The sequence below is a fragment of the Carettochelys insculpta genome, chromosome 3, assembly GCF_033958435.1.
Source record: "Carettochelys insculpta isolate YL-2023 chromosome 3, ASM3395843v1, whole genome shotgun sequence".
In the NCBI taxonomy this organism is placed as follows: Eukaryota; Metazoa; Chordata; order Testudines; family Carettochelyidae; genus Carettochelys; species Carettochelys insculpta.
In genome coordinates, this window is record NC_134139.1 from 197,583,590 (window position 1) to 197,605,239 (window position 21,650).

General features: G+C 41.5%; 1 protein-coding gene across 7 annotated transcripts in view; it reads left to right on the forward strand.

Moving 5' to 3' along the window:
* SUPT3H (SPT3 homolog, SAGA and STAGA complex component) overlaps positions 1 to 21,650 on the forward strand; it is a 485,878-nt gene that overhangs the window by 287,519 nt on the left and 176,709 nt on the right. The window contains exon 1 of one of the 7 annotated variants that reach the window (XM_074991376.1): positions 3,129 to 3,185. The exons of the other annotated variants lie outside the window; for them this stretch is intronic. The gene's annotated coding sequence lies outside the window, so the exon portion shown is untranslated. Of the gene's footprint in view, positions 1 to 3,128; positions 3,186 to 21,650 lie in introns of those variants that run through there. 7 annotated transcript variants of the gene reach the window in all.

The following is a 21,650-nucleotide window of genomic DNA, read 5'->3' on the forward strand; positions in this document are numbered from 1 at the left end:
GCTTTTGCAGATCCAGACTAACACAGTTACCCCTCTGATACTTGACAAGTTTTGTAGACAACATTAAACATATCTCTTGATCTTTCGCTGGTGAATTCCTTCTCCCCCAATATCTCCTCTTAGTCCTGCCCCTTGCATGCCCACTTCATGTTCCCCTTTTCAATTTTCACCCATTCCCAAGTCCAGTTGTCTATTTTAGGGCTTGATCTTTGAAGGGATTGAGTGAATCCCACTAGATGAAGGTCAATGGGAGTTTAAGCTTCTCAGTTCCTTATCTCTGGGTATTTGGAATCTTACAAAATAGAATGCAGAGATTCTAAATTCTTCATGGCAAGGACATGTTATCTTTAAAGCATGCAGGCTTCTGGCATAATCTAATTCTAGTAACACAAACACCCAGAAAAGATTGTCTCACAATGGGGCAATTTAGATTAGAGAAACTTACGTATTAAGTACAGTGTCTCCTTCATATTAGAATGAGACTCCTTGCCCCTGGATCCTGATCAATTCTTTATTAACCAGCAGTGATCCCAGAGCAGGCTTCATGTATTTGTTGCTTGCATGCTGAACTCCATTCTACGTTTGGGTTGTTGTCACTGAGAATTTGTGTAGCTGCCTCCAAAGCAATGAAGAATTTTGTGTGTTTTAGTGTCCAGCTTTTTTTGTGGTTCATCCAATTCCTCCTCCTTTTCTGAAACCTTCCTACATCCAATTGAATGAATTTGTCATTATTCAATTCTTCACCTTGTGAAAATAACAGGTCTTGAACATCATCTGTGTCTGCCTCATTGAATCCTACTTGAGTTGCCAGTTGAATGATAGAATTTGAATGTTTTTCACTTCACCCTCAAAACCTCAGAAATCATCAACATATTTCAGCAATAGCTTTTTCTAAACACCATTAAGGATACTTAGACTAATTTTATTCCACGTGGTTGTGATATTTGATATTTTCTATAGTCATCTTGACTTTGTAGTTGTTCCACTTCAATTCTTTTAACATCATCAAGTTTGGTAGCCACAGATATTGTTTTCCTTGGTTTCTTGGCCTTAGTGGCAACTCTTGAAGAAACTTTTTCACATCTAGGACCCACGACGATCACAAATCTCTACTACATTGCAGCTGTGAAGCAGGTCTTTGCATATATAAGCTTATGCTTCAAAATATCCGTTAGTCTGTAAGGTGCCACACGACTTCTCATTGTTTTTACAATTAAAGATATTTGAAGATTAATATCACTCACAGTCCGGATAATAACAGACACAAGGAAGCAGGCAAACCAACTGGGAAGAGCTGGGTGGCTGAGTGAAATGAGTCAGCCTCGCACTGCATTCTGCTGTATTCTTCCACATTTGTTACTTACAAAGCAGATGCTCAGATGAAGGTTTGTGGTTCTTTATAGTGAAAATGTTTGTAAATTGAAAAATAGGTGTAAATTTATATTGTTTGCCGCTGCAAAATTTCATAAATCAAAAGTTTGTAAATTGAGGGATAGGTGTACTCATTTTTCCCCCAGTAACAGTGCAGACAAGGCTGTGCTGTATCAGTTTCTCAGACTGACCCCTGTTTAGATCCAATGGCTAGGACATGATCTAGATTCTGTGCTGGGCTTTGCTTTTGGGGAGGCCATGCAAACCACCTGGCCTCTTTGCAGGGAGGACACACACAGAAAAAAAATCACTGATTTAAAGAAATCTTTGTTTGAATCAATCAATGCAATAGTTCTTTGCATTTTATCAAACAGTGATACATATCTGATCACTAAAATAGGTTTAATTTATAACTAATTACAGCATTTTACAACAGCTAAGAGAGTATACTTTTTTAGATAGCTTGATTTTTTTATTCATTTGGGAAATAGTACGTATTTCTCATTACCTGTGTCAAGCTTAAGATGTAGCAGCAGTACATTAGGAATGGTAAGACCTAAAATCACACGTACAAACACAATAGCACTTATATTTTATTGAACTAAATCTTAAATGGTATGTAAATATTTTGCATTTGCAGCTGCAGCAGTCTCCTGAGTTGCCTGATAGTTGTCCTTATCCTTTTTTAAAAAAAAAATCAAAATTAATTAATGCTAACAGACAAATCTTCTGAACCCTAATGGATAGTGTCCTTAAAACATATATAATTAGTTGTCATCTTCCTCACTCCCACAGTCATTTTGATATGGATCTGAGTCCAAGTTACTGAAAAAGCTAAGACTGATTATGCTTAGAGTGCACTTAATTTTGAAGTAATCCCCATTGAAAACAAGTATAGAATGGAGTTCCTTTAGGAAAACTGAGTTATGCTGAAGTAAAATAGGGCATGGACTTACAGCATCAACATTATGGTCCGTGATCATAATGTTCCAAACTAGGAAGTATGTATTATTTGACATAAGAAAATGACCCTCAGTAGCAATTGCAGCTTTACATTTCTCTTACTGCAGCTTTCTGTACTGTATATGTGGGTGAAAAATTCTGAACTAACTAAACAAGCCATAAGGGTTGGATAAACTAAACGTTTTCTTCTAGCAACATCCACCATCACAAACAGCTTGGGAATTTACTTGTTAAATCACACATCCTAAAAAACATAAAGAGCATCTTGAAGAATGATGCATTGCAAAGTTGATCCACATTGTTCTTCAGACATATTTGCACATTTTTCTCCCAATAAGCAGTTTGTCTTACAATGTTTCATTCTTTCAGCTAGGCCCTACATTTCCTTGGAACACTGCTGACACTTGACATGTTCGTGTTTTTTACTGAGGTGATGATTTTCTTCAAAATATTCGTGGATAGGGTCTCTCGTATCCCCATAAACCATGACAGTTTTTCCTGTGGCAAAAGCGTAGTGGAATATAGGAGGCAGAGAGTGTGCTGAATGATGTCTTCCTTTTTTCTTGCCAGTCCATTCTACTCTTCCTTTCTATGCTGCCTCCTTCCTTTTTTATATATTGTCTCTCTGTTGTTAGACAATTTCTTAACTAACTCCGCCATGATTGGCCCAGGTCCAGCTCCACATTAACACAGGGGGAAAAAAAAACCCCAACCAGTCTTATCTAGCACGGGTCTGTCTTTGCACATGTTAATCTTCTGAGAAACAGAAACGAAAGCCCAGAACTTTCAAGAAGCAAGAGCTTGTTGTTACCCTGGACAGTCTAGAGCCATGGATTCATTTTTACGAGACTGTAAGTGTAGGTGTAGCATGTCTGTGGTAAGATTTAATTGCATATGTTATTTTTAAATAAGAAATTTAGTATTTTACTGATGATTTAAAAAAAATTAAAATGCACTTTTGAAATTCTTTTTAATTCAATTTTTTTACAACTTGTTCCTCTCTGCCTCTGATTCTGTATCTGTAAAATAGGAATAAGAATAATTCAGCTTTGAGAGAGATGAATAAAAACACTATCAATGTTAAATATTAATTAGTATTCTTATTTAACGTAAAACAAGTAGGCAGAAAGTCGGACATTCAAGTAGGCATGAAGGGGAAGCCTTTTAACAGTCTTTTAAAGATCATTTTTGTATGTGATTTCCGAGGTTGTAAAAGAAGCAAACTGGGAAGACGAATTCTGTCGTGTAACTGTATTGATTGCACTTGATTCATCACGGCGTTAGAATCTTAGAGCCATACGACAACTCTCTCTTATGTCACAGAAAGACAGATAGCAATAGTAGGTTTTATTTGTAATGTGAACCAGGCAGTAAAATAAGATGAGACGCACATTTTGCCGATGGGTTTCACATATATTGCTGACCATAGTGGAATGAAGAGACTCAGAAACCTTGGCTTCCATGTCAGCTTTGGCAGAAGTGTGTGGCTAATGTGCTCAGACTCTTTACCTGTACCTGCCTACCTGTGGCAGGGCCTCTAGCCTCACGCCTCTTCTGAGGACTTTCCTGTTGTCCTCAGTCCCCTGTGGCCTAGTCAATATCCCCTCAGTGGCCTAGTCAGTGCTCCCACTTCCTCAGTGTTGCAAGGCTGAGGGTAGGGGAGCTTGGGCCCTCACTCTCCACAGAGCTCCAGCCCAGGGCCCTGTTGATGGAGGGCATATCTCCCCAGACACCAGCTCAGTGTGGTTCCCAGCAGGAACACACTGAGCTCCTGGGTCACCTCCCAGTTCCCTGCATAGGGCTCCTTCCTACCTCATTCCAGATGTGATATGCTGTCCCGGCTCTTGCTCTCTCTCCTTGAGCTGCTGTTGCTGTGGTTACTGCTGCTGCTCAGGTGGCGGTGGCAGCGGCAGTGGCTGTTGCCGCTGCTGCTGCTGCTGTTGCTGCTCAGACAGTGGCTGCCCCATCTTCGGCAGGGGTGGCTCCCAAGCTGCAGCAGGAGCCCCTTCTCCTCTGCTGGCCAGCCCCTACTGACTGGCCTCCCTGCCCTTTATACTGGGGCTGCAGTTGGAGCATGCCCAGCAGGGCCATGGGGGAGGGGCTTTTTCCACACAGAAAGCCTGACACCCACCCCCCTGGCTAGTGCAGGGTTGGTACACCCCATCACACTGCCCCAAAGCATTCTGGACCTTTCAGCTTCTTCTTGTACCATTTCCCCTTGCCTGCTCCCCCTCTACTCCTCACCCTGGTCCCTACTTAAAACTCAGAGTCCTACGCCTCACTGCCAACCTACCCCCTCAAGCTCCACATCACTGACCTCCAAACTTTTGGGTGTCATGCCTCCATTGGAGCTGGGTCTGGGAGTGGGGCTGTAGCTTGTCGGGGGAGGAGATGCAAATGAGGGTAAAGGAGCTGAGGTTCAACCACTACTGGGGCTGGGAGCAGGGCCAAAGCCAGGGCTGGGGCTGGGAGTGGAGACATGCTGAGTCTGGGGATGGGACAGGAGCCAGGACTGGCTGGGGGGTGGGGCTAGGTGAAATTCCTGAAGTTGACTAACGCACTGCAGCGTCTTGTGTGCAGTAAGGTCAGCAGGGATTGCTCTGCCGTCAACGCCAGCCACTCATCTCATCCTGGTGGAGTACCACTACTGACGGGTGAGCTCTTGGAGACCAATTCATTGCATCTAAGCAGATATGATAAATTGACAGCCAATGGATCGATTGCTGCAGCATCGATCCCCGGCATACTGGGGACAAGCGCCTGGTGTTGGGAGCAACACTGATGAGTGTATGATGAAGTGGGGTGTGTGATGATTTTATTCCCTGGTTCAGTTGCATGTGTTCCCTACTTTCTTGTAGCAAATCAAGATGAGTGCCTCAATTTTCCTAGGCACAGCCTCAATTCATGGTGGTAATGACTTCTCACATGTAGGCAGTGGTAGTTCACGCTCTTTGTAACCTAGGCAACCAGGTGACACCTTTTTTCCCTGGGAAACAGGACAAGGGAGGGAGGAGGGGCCTGGCTTGTTTGAACTGGGCTGTTGGGTGGGGCAGTCTCATCTGGATGGAGAGGAAAGAGGGCCATGGCCCTGATGCAGGAGCCCTCTCTCCCCAAGATGGATTGTACTCATGGCTTCTGGTGTCTGTGCTGACAAGTCTGTTCTACGCTGTATCCCTGTTGACTAAGAAAACGTATGCTCTACTTGCTGAATGAGAATCGCACCTGGCTGTGTATGGGGTGCAGGACCTGGTGACCCCACACTCCGTGACAGTAGAAAACTAAATTTTTTGTTGCAAGTCAATAGAATATCCATGTGATGGGTGCTGAAATTATGGGCTAAATAAATCATAGGCAATATTTCTTCTTTCTAAAAAATTATGGTGCAAAGACTATATATTCACATTTAAACTTAATTGTTTGTTCTCTTTCCCCCATAACTGTTCATCTTTCCCACAGTCTTCTTCCTTTATTTGTAGAACCGGAAATGAAGTATGCGCTCTGTCATTTGTACAGCACCTAACACTTTACATGCAGACAGCTGAAGAAAACAAATGTTATGAGATGAACTTTTACTGATCTCATTATAAAGAGAACAACATATCTGTAGCAATGTCACTGTACACACATTTTCCCAACAGGCTTACATTTCAGTTTATGTCCCTCCTCATTCACATGCAGTGAAAGCTTTTCTTTATAGAAGAATAAGGGAAAAAAAAGTAGTTCGGAAATAGTAAACAGAGAGGAGAATCCACAGGGTGCCAGAGCTATAGAACGGGCCTGTGGAACCATTTTTCAGCTGAAAGCCAGAAAAATCAGTTGGTGGCTATACACAAGTAAGTATCCAATACTCTCCCTCCCCCTGCACCCCCCAAGAAAAAAAAAACCCTCACTGGTCTGGCTCCCAAAAAAGGAAAAATCTAAAAAACCAGAAATGACCTGTCTCCCAGCAAGCTTGGCATTTTCCCTGACAGCAGGAGAAGTTGGTGCTCATGCTCCAGCCCTGTGGGGGAGCAGAGTGCACTGAGGCTCTCAGACTTCCAATGGGGCTGGAATGCGGAAGTCCTGAGGTTGTTGGGAGACAAGTCAATAAGTGGAGGTTGGATCTGGCTCTCCACCCTGTGTATAGAAGAATCTCCAGACCACTAGTCCATAAGGGTCTGAAAGAGTCTGAGATAAAGGTGTAAAGAAATGTGGGCCTATGTGTAACATTTGCTCACCGCATTGTATCACTGATGTCTGTGAGATGCTGGAGTTTTCGGTCGTTCTCTGTCCATCGCTTGTTTTTTAGAGTCTGTAGAAACCCTTCTTGTTACCCTTCACATCTCTTGCCAGCTGCATTTCCAAATGTACTTTTGTTTTCCTGATTCCTGCCCAGCGTTCTCCAGCTATATAGTTATACTCCTCCTTAATCAACTGTCTACATTTCCACTTCCTATACACATTCTTTTGAGTTTAAGCTGACTAAAGATTTCCCTGTTACGCCAAGCTGGTTACCTACCATATTTGCATTTATCACTATGCAGCAAGATAGTTTGTTCCTGTGCTTTCAGTAAGACGTCTTTAAAATACTGCCAGTTCTCCTGAACTCTTTTCCACTTCATCTTCATTTACCAAGGATCCTGCCCGTCTGTTCTCTCAGGGAGTCAAAGTCTGCTCTTGAAATCAAGGGTCTGTATTTTACTGTTCACCTTTCATCAGGATCCTGAAATCTATCTTCTCATGGCCATGTGCTTCTGTTGTCATTGTGCAGTTGATGTCACTTTGCTAGACCCTAACGGCTTTTCTTTTTGTCTCAATCAGGTGTTTAATTTTCATACCATTCTCATCCAACCAGTCCTGATGCTTACTGGACTGGTAGCCAATGGCTTCTCCGCAAACTCCAATGATGGCATTTTTAAATTGACACCAGTGTTCTTTCACATCTTGGGGGTGTACTGTCAACAGCTTCCTTTGGAACGTTATCTGAAACTCACTTCATCTGATGGGGCTGTCAAGTCTTGTCCATTAATCTTTCATGGGATTTATTTCCTCTGACTTCTCTACTTCATGACAATCTTAATTGCCGTTTTGGATTGAATAAGGCAGTGATTGGTCTAGCAGTCACCAGCACTACTCATTGCACGTGCAAAAAGGACATCACACCAATCCCAAGCATGGATGATTACATAGGCCATGAGGGTATCAGTTCTTCAATCAAGGATGTTGTCATGAGGTCTTAATTTGTTTTTCTGGTGGAAGAGTGTGTTCATGATGACCAGCTCATGTTCCTCATGTTTTGTAATGAGGTGAACTCCACTGGAGTTGCTGTTGCCAAATCCTTCTTTCCCAATGGCAGTCTGCCAGAGGTCTCCATCTCTTCCAAGCCTGGCATTGAAATCCTTCAAGAGAATAATCTTGTCTTCTTTGGGGATGTCTTTCAGGACTGTGTCCAGCTATATAGTTTTACATCATCTTTGGTGTCTAGAGTTGATGTTTATACACTCATGACGGTTGCCTATTGGTTTTTGGCAAGCTTCAAGCGGAGAGTCATGAGGTGCTCATTGATGCTGATGGGGACTTCAGACTGGATCGTTGTCCGTTCATCCACCTTCATAGCCATTGTAGCATTACCCTTACTATCCTCTGCCTATTCAGCCATTGAGGACTTTTAATTTTGTTCTTGCTCTGGACCCTCCCCCTTGACCTTGTCACCATGGGTCATCCTGCTGGGAGTGCAAGACTCCCTATGGCATTGCTCTTGGGTTCATTGGAACACACAAGCCTGCTCACAGTGAAAAGGTGAAAATCCGGAGAGTAGGGTAGGAGTACCACAGTCAATAGCATCACCCCATTGTAAGTTCGATGTATCACATCCCCACTAGGTACACTAAATTGAACTCTGGAAAATTGACCATGGCTGGGCTGATCTTCCCTGTAGTGAATTCACACTCTCATTCAAAAACAGACTGTCCTTTCTTTCCTGCTTCCAAACTTCTTATCCAGGCACCTGTCTTGATTAATGAAACCTTTTCCTCCGTGCCTGTGTAAGGTTGGCCTTGCCCTCTTCCCTAGGTAACTATTTCTGGATTATGGGGTTACTCAGTATCAGTTAAGTGTTTCAGAATTTAGCATATTGTCTGTTAAATAATTGCCTGTATTTCTAAATACAAGGCTTTGGGAAAATTGCAGTGATATCCTTTTTTTTTTTTTTTTTTTTTTTCATTTCCTGACTTTCGTAGTTGCATAATTGCAGACATAATATTGTTTCAACTTAACTTTTTGCATTTAACTTTCTAGTTCTAAAGAAAAGGATGAAATAAAATAGATAAAAATTAAAATGCATTAGAAAAAAATAAAGTACATAAATTAAGTCTTTCATGGCTAGAAATATACTAATTATACTAGAAATAATTATACTAATTATACTATGTTAATTTTTTCTAACATATTTAATGATTCCTTACTGATGACTACAGATAAACAGGTTTAGAATTTCAGTGTCAAATATTGGTGAGTCTGTACATCAGACATTCTTAAATGTATTTTTAAAATGCATAAAAGGTGTCTTTCTCTCCATCTGTGATAACTTGAAAATGGCCAAGTGAATTATCCTTAACTTTTCAAAACCAAATCCATCTTTTGACTTCGAGCAGGCACATGATACTGTATTTCAAAACACACTATTTTTTGGAAAGTTATATGCGACTACGGCTTTCACAGTAATCTATTTTTAAAGGTAAACAATTTTAAAATTGGTTGCTATATACACATAACATAATGCAAATGTTTCTAGTAATCCTCTGGCAATGACATCTAAACTAAATTGCCATATGAACCCAGTCAAATATTGGTTTTGTTATTGTATTATTGTTTTGTTTTTTAAACCATGGTTTTGGGATTATTTTGAATGTGTTTCATGTTTTTCTAACCAATGTTTATACCCATGGTATGTATGATATTGAATAAATGTTTTTGTAAAATTATAAGGAGTGTAAAACATTTTTGAGATTGAATATCTGTGCTTGTGAGAAAAGAAAATGCAGCTGGACTAGAAAGTTGCAGAACTATATTTATCCAAAGGTGAGGTACAAGTGCAGTTGGCTACAATATGAAATTTTCCCCACTTCCTCACCAATGACCTCAGCCTTGGCTTGGATTTTAGAGATAATTAAAGCTGTACTAGTCGTTTCCTGAGCCAGGCTGCCAATGATGTCAAATTGCAGTGACTTATGTATTGGTGCGGGGGAGGGTTGTGATGTGGATGGCAGCTAAACATAAGAAGCTGATTTAATTTAGTACTTCAGATTAGATTAGAGTTGTGGGCCCAGAGGTGAAAGTGAAGTGTGCTAGTAAAAGTGGCCTTAATCTTACTCATAATTTGAACAGCTACTGGTGCAGGAGCTTAGGACATGGTTCAGGATAGATGATAAAGTAGAACATTAAAATCGTTTGAAATATAAGTATTTTGTTTGAATACCTTCCCATTAAAGTAAACACAGTTTAGACCGTTTCTCTAAAGGGAGAGAAGCAATCTGTATAAAACATCACAAGCTTCGCTTAGATGCTTTAAGTACATGTATCTGGTATTAGCATAGTTTCATTAAAAAGGGGAGTGGAATGTCATTAAAATACAGAACAGCTTTTCAACACTTTGTGACACTGAGTTTAAAAAAAAAGTACTTGGCATAAAACAAAATATATTGGCACCAGTAATAACACCCACAGACAGTAATTAGACCAAGATTATCTTTATCAAATGGGAACTGTGGGTCCCAGTCCACCAAACCACTGCAGCATGTGCTTAGCTATATGCACAGGGAGAACAAGGAGTCTGTTGACACCTTAAAGACTAACAATTTCATTATGACTTAAGCTATCGTGACTTTCAGCTTACTTCATCAGATGCATGGTGAAGTGAGTTGCAACTCATGAAAGCTTATGGCACAATAAAACTGTTAGTCTTTAAGGTGCCACCAGACGCCTGGTTGTTTTTGCTGAAACATACAAACACAACTACCTCTGAAACCTACAAGGACAGGGGAGGTTCTGTTGAAACCAAAGAGACTGCTCACATGCTGAATCTAAAGTATGTGCTGAAGTACTTGGGTAGATAGAGCACTTAGTTCTTTATGACATGATTCTAAAAACTAGAAAAAGAAAGCAGTATCAGGGGGTTTTTTTCTTATAGAACCCTGTAGCTACTCTATCCTGTGCCTAAGGGTTTGTCTACACATTCCAAAATGAGCTATTCTGGAATAGCTATTCGAAAGAGCTTATTTCAAAATAAAGCTCTTACACACAAAAGTGCATTTTAAAATAATACTTAGCTATTTCAAAATACATCCTCTAAACACATACGCTGTGTCTACACAGCCCCTCCCTTCCAGAAGGGGCACGGTAATGAGTCAAGGGGAATATTCAAATGAGGCACAGATTTAAATATCTCATGACTTATTTGCATAGTACCATGAGATTTCACTTCCAGAAGAGTCCCTTCCAGAAGCTACAGAGCTGTTAATGCTGGCAAAATTATTTCAGAATAAGGGCTTATATTTCAAAATAACTTTGCTCTGTAGACATACCCAAAGGGAAAAGGGAATGATGAAAATGAATAAATGTGTAGCTCTGTTAAGGCTAAATTCTTTACCCTCATGTATATAAGGGGAGCTATACTGAAATCAGTGAAGCCATAGTTTTCACTGAATTAATACTTGGGGATGTCACTAGATGTTGTACATGCATACTGGATGGCAGAATTTGGCACTGAATTTCTAATTATAATGTAAGTGGTTTTGTCTGTAAAGTACAAATTTAAGTACTAGCCTGTAGTAGTAGTAGGCATCCTTCAGTCTGCATAGACTATGGATCACACCCTTTAAAGTTTCAATTGAGGACTTCATTTACAGCATCTATTGTGACTATAAAGACCCACACGAGAGTGACAGTCCTTGCTGCATCTCTTGCAGATGTAGTGGGTGTCTGGCAAGTCCTTATTGTGCTTTCTGTGCGCTCGTTTCTCCTCTGCTAGCTGTCTGATCTTCAACTCGCCCTTCTGAAGGCCCTTGTGTAACCCCTGCCTCCATCTGCTGCGGTCGTCTGCTAGTTCTTCCCAGTTCTCCAGCTCAACATCTACCTCTCTGAGATCTCTCTTGCAGACATCTTTGTAACGCAACTGGGGGCGTCCGGGAGGTCTTTTGCCAGAGGCTAGCTCATCATACAGGATGTCTTTTGGAATCCTTCCATCGTTCACCCTGTGGACGTGGCCAAGCCAGCGGAGTCGACGCTGCCTGAGGAGGGTGTGCATGGTTGGGATTCCAGCTTGCTTGAGGATGGCAGTGTTGGTAACTCTGTCCTTCCATGATATTCCAAGGATGCGCCTCAGGCAGCGCAAGTGGAAGACGTTCAGCCTCTTTTCCTGGCGGGCATACAGGGTCCAAGTCTCGCTGCCATAAAGGAGGGTGCTGAGGATGCAGGCTCTGTAGACTTGCATTTTGGTGTGAGTGTACAGCTTGTTGTTATTCCACACTCTCTTGCTGAGTCTGGACAGAGTTGTGGCCGCTTTTCCAATCCTCCTATTTAGCTCAGTGTCCAACGACAGGGTGTCAGTGATGGTGGACCCGAGGTAAACGAACTTGTGGACGACCTCTAACGTATAGCTGTCAATGCTGATTGATGGGGATTCAGCAACATAGCCCAGGCATTACACCATCTTTTTTTCTCTTTAAACAAAATGAAACATTAAAAATTATGGCAATAAGAATACTCAGGGTGGCTTGTGGGTCCCAGAAGTGCAAAAATCCATTGAAGGCAAAACTAATTTAGAACCTTATAGTGTGAATAACACTGTGCCATGCCTTGGGGAACCTACATTCCCCCTCTGTTGTCCACCAAAGGCACCCATGGTAGACTTCCAGATCCTTAGCCATCACTTCTCTTGTGTCCAGACCAGTGTCTCTGTACTTCCTGACTGGGGCTTTTCAAAGCCGCATAATTTCCTGCTTGCATTGTGATATCCCCAGCAAGCCAGACTGCCTGACCAGGCCAGCCTCTGTTCTTTGTGTATTCTTTGAAGGCTATAAACAATGTCATTACTTGCCATTATAATTTACCACATAGTTCTTTCTAGGAAAGCACATTTATTTTCATGTTGAGAGTATTACCAAAATATATATTAAAACAAAAAAAAAGAACCTACATGCATGCCAATAAGCTTCCAGAGATCAAAGTGCTCCACTTGGGAAGGAACAGTCAGTTTCACACATACAGAATGGGGAGAGACTGTCAAGGAATGACTACAGCAGAAAGGGATCTAGGGGTTATAGTGGACCACAAGCTAAATATGAGTCCACGGTGTGATGCTGTTGCAAAAAAAGCAAACATGATTCTGGGATGCATTAACAGGTGTGTTGTGAATAAGACACAAGAAGTCATTCTTCCGCTCTACTCTGCACTGGTTAGGCCTCAGCTGGAGTATTGTGTCCAGTTCTGGGCACCGCAGTTCAAGAAGGATGTGGAGAAATTAGAGAGGGTCCAGAAAAGAGCGACAAGAATGATTAAAGGTCTAGAGAATGTGACCTATGAAGAAAGGCTGAAAGAATTGGGCTTGTTTATCTTGGAAAAGAGAAGATTGAGGGGAGACATGATTGCAGTTTTCAGGTATCTAAAAGGGTGTAATAAGGAGGAGGGAGAAAACTTGCTCTTTTTGGCCTCTGAGGATAGACTTAAACTAGAGCAAGGGAGGTTTAAGTTGGACATTAGGAAAAAGTTCCTAACTGTCAGGGCGGTCAAACAGTGGAATAAATTGCCAAGGGAGGTTGTGGAATCTCCATCTTTGGAGATATTTAAGAACAGGTTAGATAGATGTCTGTCAGGGATGGTTTAGACAGTACTTGGTCCTGCCATTGGGGCAGAGGACTGGACTCGATGGCCTCTCGAGGTCCCTTCCAGTCCCAGTATTCTATGATCACCCATAACCAGCTCAGCTCAGATCAAGTGCTCTGACTATACAGATTAGCCTGTTTCTTTATTCAGATCGAGCTTTGGTGTCCTAACTTCAAGAACAGATAATCAGGAGGCCATGGTTCTTTCCTTAGGGTTAGGGTTTAAAAGGTTGGACTTTTGAATAACCAGAGGAGGGCACTTGTGTTTGCCTTCATCTGTGTCACATAGAGGTAGCTGTGTTAGTCTATATCTTCACAAAACAAAAAAGCAGTGATGTAGCACTTTACAGACTAACAAAATAATTTAGTAAGTGAGGAGCTTTTGTGGGGCAGACCCACTTCTTCAGATCTGGCAATAGTGCTGAAAATTAACTGGAATGTTAAAGTGCTAGCTAATTCATTAGAGTACTTGATCACTGATGCTTGCAGTAATTTATAGCCTTTGCTTTTTGGACTCCAGAATTATTTAAACTTAATTCAATACAGTTTTTTTTTTCTGGGGTATTTTGGGAGATAACTATCTGTCACACGTGGCATTCACTCACTTAATCTGACCTTCTTAACATAGGTCCAAAGATTTCATCCTATCATCCCATTTATGAAAATGTGTCTTCCAGAACAGTCTCCATTCTTTATTAAAAGACATTAAGAGATGGTGATTCTACCACTTCCCTTCCTGCTTCTAACCTTATAGTAGGAACAGCATGGAATCAGTTAACATCAGGCGTATTGGTGAATTTGAAATGCTTCTATTGAGCAATGAGGTTGAATGTCTAATGCACTGGACTTGGACGTGAGTTCTGTTTTGGGTTTTACTGTCCATTGGTTGCATGATGTTAGACAAGTTATTTCATTCTTCTGTGCCTGGGTTTTCCCATCTGTCAAATGGGCACAGTGATGCTGACTTTCTTTATAAAATGTTTTAAGGTCTACTGATAAAAATCAATGTAGAAGAGTATTATTATTTTTCATTGTTATAAGTAGAATCTGAGATTTCTTAAATGTGTGTGATCTGAAACCTTAGTCTCGCCAGTCTTTGCCATTAATTTAGCATCAGATCTTCAATATAATGACTAGCATGCAAAAAAAGCACAGAGGTGGGACAGAGTACCTATATTGCTACTTTCTTGTGAAATAAGAAGGTTCTTTATTCATGTACGGGTATAGTAAGAATTATATAACTTTTTTTAAAAGCAATTCTGAAAAATCCTGGAGCCTAATTTAGATCAGTAGGGCCATGTCTACACTTACTAAAAACTTCAAAATGGCCATGCTAATGGCCAAATTGAAGAATACTAATGAGGTGCTGAAATGGACATTCAGAGCCTCATTAGCACGCCGCTGGCTGGGGCACTTTCGAAACTGCTGCAATTTGCTCCCGCATGGCTTGTCTACATGGGCATCCTTTTCGAAAGGACCCCACCATCATTGAAATCCCCTTATTCCTATCAATTTATAGTATTAAGGGGATTTCAATGTTGATGAGGTCCTTATGAAAAGGACCCTCATGTAGATGAGCTGTGCAGGAGTGAAGCATGGCACTTTCAAAGTGCTGCGGTCGGCAGCATGCTAATGAGATGCTGAATGTGCATATTCTTCGATTTGGCCATTAGCATGGCCATTTTGAAGGTTTTAGTAGGTGTAGACGTAGCCTAGATAGATAAAATTATCTCTGATTTGTGCGTGCGCACACACACACACGGTTTACATGGTTCAATTTAAAAGGTCCAAATTCTGAATGTTTTGCTCTGTCAAAACTCCAGTTATACTAGAAACAAGGTGGGTGAGGTGATATATTTCATTGGACGGACTTGTTTGGTGAAGAGGACAAACATCCAAGCTACACAGAGCTTTTCTTTAGGTCACACTGCATAAAACTCCAGTTAGGCAATTAAAGTAGAAGCCACAGAGTTTTAAGAAGGAGGTAGAAGACTTGACTTGCTGAAAAGATTAGGTTAGCAATGAGCTAGAAGCTAAATCTCTTTTCTGCAGCATGTGGCAAAGTAGGCAAACCAAAGATGCTCACATCTGCAATGAATAAGGGTTCCCCCCGCCCAAATGAAGCTCAAACATTTATTAGTGCAGTCTATTTAGCTGAATGAATCAAGACTGCAAATAATTAAGAACTCTGGGAATACATACACCCTCACAGGATGATCTTCATTCAAATTCTTTCAAAATAAACCCCCGCCCCAGTAATCCTGCTCAACTTATTTTACACACAACTGGCATTCCTCATCCTGGATTACTTGCTTCAGATGAACTAGTTGTTATTTTACTGAAGGAGTAAGCAAACGCCATCTTGTCCTCCTCCCTTGTTCAATGGATTTATGAGATGGTTGAAAGGGTTAGTAAGCTGAAATGGATTATTTTGGTCTAAGTGGTTTCCACACTGTGATTTTTGTGCCTGTAGGGTTCCAAAGACGCTGTTTAAGATATCCAAAGGCATCCACACCTATATTCAAAAATTTTAGTGCACTGCAAATGGAAAAAAAAAAAAAGCTTGAAAACTACTATGTATTTCATCCATCCTAGGCTTGATACTGCATATCGCACAGAGGGGGTTTGCACACAAGTGTAAACTGCTGAGAAGAATCAGAGCGGTAGCTGTGTTAGTCTGTAGCTTCGAGAACAACAAAAAGTCTTGTGGCACCTTATAGACTAACAGATATTTTGGAGCATAAACTTTCATGGGCAAAGACCCGCTTCTTCAGATGCATGAGTTGGGGGGACTGGTTTCAGAGGGGTATTTAAAGAGTGGGGTCCCAGTAAAGGGGGAGGCCCAGAGCTGATGATGTCTATTCAGAAAAGTGGAAATGGCCCAGTATCAACAGTACTTATCAAAGGAGGAAAAAAACAAGTCAGATCAGACACGGGGATGTGAGCCATTGTCAGCATCTAATGGGAAGCTATCAACACCCACAGCAGAGAAACTGTCTTTGTAAGCTGTGAGCCACTCCCAGTCTCTGTTTAATCCATGGTTAATGGAGTCAAAATTGCAGCTCAGAGATTTCTCTCTCCATTTGATTTCTGAAATTTTTTTGTTTCAGAACTGTCACCCTTAAATCTGCCACTGAGTGTCCAGAGAGATTGAAATGTTCTTCCACAGGCTTCTGTACATTACCATTCCTGGTGTCTGATTTATGTCCAATTATTCTTTTACGGAGAGACTGTCCAGTCTGGCCAATGTAAATTGCAGTGGGGCGTTGCTGGCACACGATGGCATATATTATGTTAGTAGATGTGCAAGTAAAAGAGCCCCTGATGGTATGGTTGATGTTAGGTCCTGTGATGACGTCACTGGTGTAGATATGTGAGCAGAGTTGGCAGCAAGGACTGTTACAGGGGCTGATTCTAGGCCTAGAGTCACTGGTTTGTGATTTGTAGTGATTTGTAGTGGCTGGTGAGGATTTGTTTAAGGCTGGCAGGCTGTCTATAGGCAATGACAGGTCTGCCTCCCAAGGTCTGTGAGAGTGAAGGATCATTGTTCAGGATGGGTTGCAGATCACTGATGATGCGCTGGAGAGGCCTTAGGTGGGGGCTGTATGTGATGGTCAGTGGTGTTCTCTTGTTTTCCTTGCAAGGCCTGTCTTGTAGCAGGTGGCTTCTGGGTAACCATCTGGCTTTATCAGTCTGTTTCCTCACTTCCTTAAGTGGGTATTGTAGTTTGAGGAAAGCTTGGTAAAGGTCTTGTAGATGTTTGTCTCTGTCTGATGGGTCAGAGCAAATATGGTTGTACCTTAGTGCGTGGCTGTAAACAATGAATCATGTAGTATGCCCTGGATGGAAGCTGGAGACATTTAGATAAGCATAGCGGCCCACGGGTTTTCAGTATAGTGTGGTGTTTACGTGATCATGGCTTATCTGCACAGTAGTGTCCAGGAAGTGAATTTCTTGTGTGGACTGGTCCAGGCTAAGGTTGATGGTAGGGTGGAAACTGTTGAAATCACGGTGGAACTCTTAGAGTTTCCTTCCCATGGGTCCAGATGATGAAGATGTCATCAACGTAGCGCAGGTAGAGGAGGGGTGCTAGGGGAAGAGAACTGAGAAAGCGTTGTTCCAGGTCAGCCATAAAAATGTTGGCGTACTGTGGGGCCATGCGGGTGCCCATAGCAGTGCCACTGATTTGAAGGTATAATTTGTCCCCATATCTGAAATAGTTGTGGGGGAGGACAAAGTCATAAAGCTCTGCCACCATTTGTGCTTCGGTCTCATTGGGTAATGTTCTTAACAGCTTGGAGTCCATCTTCATGTGGGTATTGGTATAAAGGGCCTCTACATCCATGGTGGTCAGGATGGTGTTTTCAGGAAGGTCGATTGTTGTTTCCTGAGGAAGTCGTGATATCTCGAAGAAAGCTGGGGGTACTGGTAGCATAGGGTAACATACGGGACACCTCTGGAGGCCAGTATATTTGATTGTAAGACATGGCGCTTTCACACTTGCATTTAATTGAACTTCTGAATTCGAACTTGACTCTATACCCGTCGGGTAACTGATTTTGTAATCTCGAGATTAGTGTACCCAAAATCGAGCTAATGGTCTTTACAGTGAAGACTGTCAAGGTAAAATCAAGCTAACTGAATTAAAGTAGAATTTATCTCATAGACACAGCCTTAGAGAAGAGTTGCTAGCAGTGAAGGAGAGATGTCAAGTGGTTTAAGTGCAGGAATGGGAGTTTGGATTCTTAGATTCCATTTCTGGTTTTGGCAATAGCCTGGTGTTTATAATTTGTTAAACCTTCATTTTGCTCATTGTAAAATGAATGTACAGCATATCTCACTAACAGTCTTAGCTTTTGCACAATAAATACATACATCTTTAAAAAACTTAAAAGCCAAATTTACTACAGGTCGAATCTCTCTGGTCCAACACCCCTGGGATGTTACCAGTGCCAAACTAGAGAATTTGCCAAACCACGGGAGGTCAATATTTTCTAGCTGCATTACCAACACTTCCATTGCTCACTGGGTTCTTAGAAGACATTTAGTGGTAAATTACAGCTAAATAACAGCACAGAACACTGCCTGTAAACAAACTTGATGGGACCGCAGGAATTCTTGGGCACACTCATAATAGACAGGTATGCAACTAACTAAAATTATGGTGGACCATGAATGTTGCTGGCCAGAGAGTGCTGGACTGGAGAGGTTCAACCTGTATTCCACTGTGTGTCCAAGTTTACTCTGGGGTGGTTTGGAACAGGTGTCTCTGGGATGGAAGAGAATTTCTATGCTTTGTTCCTGCATGTGCCTTTTCGTGGCTAGAGGTGGCCCTGAGGGTGCTGTAGTTACAGTGTTTTGAAATCCTCAGGTGAAAGATACAAGTGCAAAGTACAGTCATTCTAGTGTAGAATAAAAACACTTTTCACACAGGGACTTGACACTTCCATGCATTGCTTTTGAGTAATTCATTGTTATGTTTTATTTGAAGATTATCTGAAGTGCAGTTACATTTACATGAATATCAGCACAGAATTGCCCACTAAAATCTTTCCCCTTCTTTAAATACTTCATGTAGTATTAAGTTATTAAAAGCATTTTGCCAACTAAAGGATAAAACTTCACTTCCAAGTGATTCCTTTAATAAGAAATATAAAAAATACTCCATATAATGGCTGAATTTAAAAAGTTGCTTATATTTTGAAAGATTTTACCAATCTGAGAGGCATTCCCTATATTGGTAATGAGGAATACTACTGAACCACCATCTTCTCTCAAAACTGAATATAAAATCGTGCATGGTTAATGAAATTTTGATTGTAATAGCCAGTCAAATTTTGGAGGTTTGATAGTAAACAAACTAAAACAGTCTTCAGCATAGAAACTTAGAAAGGCAAACAAATATTAGAAGCCTTTCTACAGTTGTGAGGCTCTCTTCAAATTGTTGGAGAATGTTCAATGAAGGTAATATCAAAACAAAAAGCAGTCAAGTAGCACTGTAAAGACTAGCAAAATAGTTTATTAGGTGAGCTTTCGTGGGACAGACCCACTTCTTCAGACCATAGCCAGACCAGAACAGACTCAATATTTAAGACACAGAGAACCAAAAACAGTAAGCAAGGAGGACAAATCAGAAAAAGATAATCAAGGTGACCAAATCAGAGAGTGGAGGGGTGGGGGAGAAGATCAAGAATTAGACTGAGTCAAGTATGCAGACGAGCCACTATAGTGACTCAGAAAGTTCCCATCCCGATTTAAACCATGTGTTAATGTTCCGAATTTGAATATAAATGTCAGTTCGTCCACTTCTCTTTCTAAAACGGAGCGATAATGTCTCTTCAGTAACACACATACCTTGAGGTCATTGACAGAATGCCCCATTCCATTAAAATGTTGACTAACTGGTTTGTGGATCTGGAGTGTTTTCACGTCTGTTTTGTGCCCGTTGACCCTTTGTCTAAGGGAGTTATAGGTCTGTCCAATATACAAAGCATCTGGGCATTGTTGGCACATGATGGCATATATGATGTTAGTAGAGGAGCATGAGAAAGTGCCTGTGATTCTGTGAGTGACCTGGTTAGGTCCAGTGATGGTATTTCCAGAGAAGATATGTGGAGAAAGCTGGCAGCGGGCTTTGTTGCAAGGAAAGGTTCCAGGACTGGTGTTCCTGGGGTATGGACTGTGGCTGTTAGTAAGGATCCTCATGAGGTTGGGAGGTTGTCTGTAGGAGAGAACAGGCATGTCACCCAGGGCCTTCTGGAGTGTAGCATCCTGATTAAGAATAGGTTGTAGGTCTTTAATAATTCCTTGCAGTGGTCTGAGTTGGGGGCTGTAAGTGATGACCAGTGGTGTTCTGTTCTTGGCTTTTTGGGCTGATCTTGGAGTAGCTGGTTTCTGGGTATGCGTCTGGCCCTGTCAATATGCTTTTTACTTCTCCTGGTGGGTAATTCAGGTTTATGAATATTTGGTAAAGTTCTTGTAGTTTCTGGTCTCTGTCAGTTGGATCAGAGCAAATGCGATTATACCTAAGAGCTTGACTGTAAACAATGGATCTAGTCATGTGTGCAGGATGGCAATTTATACCTCCAGATTAGTGGAACTGCTATGGGTACCCGCATTGCCCCACAATATGCTAATATATTTATGGTTGACCTGGAACAATGATTCCTCAGCTCTCGTCCCCTATTACCACTCCTCTACTTAAGATATATTGATGACATCTTTATGATTTGGACCCATGGTACAGAGGCTCTAGAAGAATTCGACAGAGACTTTAACAATCTACACCCCACCATCAACTTATGCCTCGATTACAACATGCAAGAGATACATTTCCTGGACACTACAGTACTTATCAAGGATGGCCTGATCAGTACAACACTGTACTGAAAACCTACTGATCCCTATACTTATCTACACCCTTCTAGTTTCCATCCTGCACACGTGACTAGGTCCATTGTTTACAGTCAAGCTCTTAGGTATAATCGCATTTGCTCTGATCCAACTGACAGAGACCAAAAACTAAAAGATCTTTACCAAATATTCATAAACCTGAATTACCCACCAGGAGAAGTAAAAAAACAAATTGACAGGGCCAGACACATACCCAGAAACCAGCTACTCCAAGATCAACCCAAAAAAGCCAAGAACAGAACACCACTGGTCATCACCTACAGCCCCCAACTCAGACCACTGCAAGGAATTATTAAAGACCTACAACCTATTCTTAATCAGGATGCTACACTCCAGAAGACCCTGGGTGACATGCCTGTTCTCTCCTACAGACAACCTCCCAACCTCATGAGGATCCTTACTAACAGCCACAGTCTATACCCCAGGAACACCAGTCCTGGAACCTTTCCCTGCAACAAAGCCCGCTGCCAGCTTTGTCCACATATCCTCTCTGGAAATACCATCACTGGACCTAACCAGGTTACTGACAGAATCACAGGCACTTTCTCATGCTCCTCTACTAACATCATATATGCCATCATGTGCCAACAATGCCCAGATGCTTTGTATATTGGACAGACCTATAACTCCCTTAGACAAAGGGTCAACGGGCACAAAACAGACGTGAAAACACTCCAGATCCACAAACCAGTTAGTCAACATTTTAATGGAATGGGGCATTCTGTCAATGACCTCAAGGTATGTGTGTTACTGAAGAGACATTATCGCTCCGTTTTAGAAAGAGAAGTGGACGAACTGACATTTATATTCAAATTCGGAACATTAACACATGGTTTATATCGGGATGGGAACTTTCTGAGTCACTAAGGGGCTTGTCTGCATACTTGACTCAACCTAATTCTTGATCTTCCCCCCCACCCCTCCACTCTCTGATTTGCTCACCTTGATTATCTTTTTCTGATTTGTCCTCCTTGCTTACTGTTTTTGGTTTTCTGTGTCTTAAATATTGAGTCTGTTCTGGTCTGGCTATGGTCTGAAGAAGTG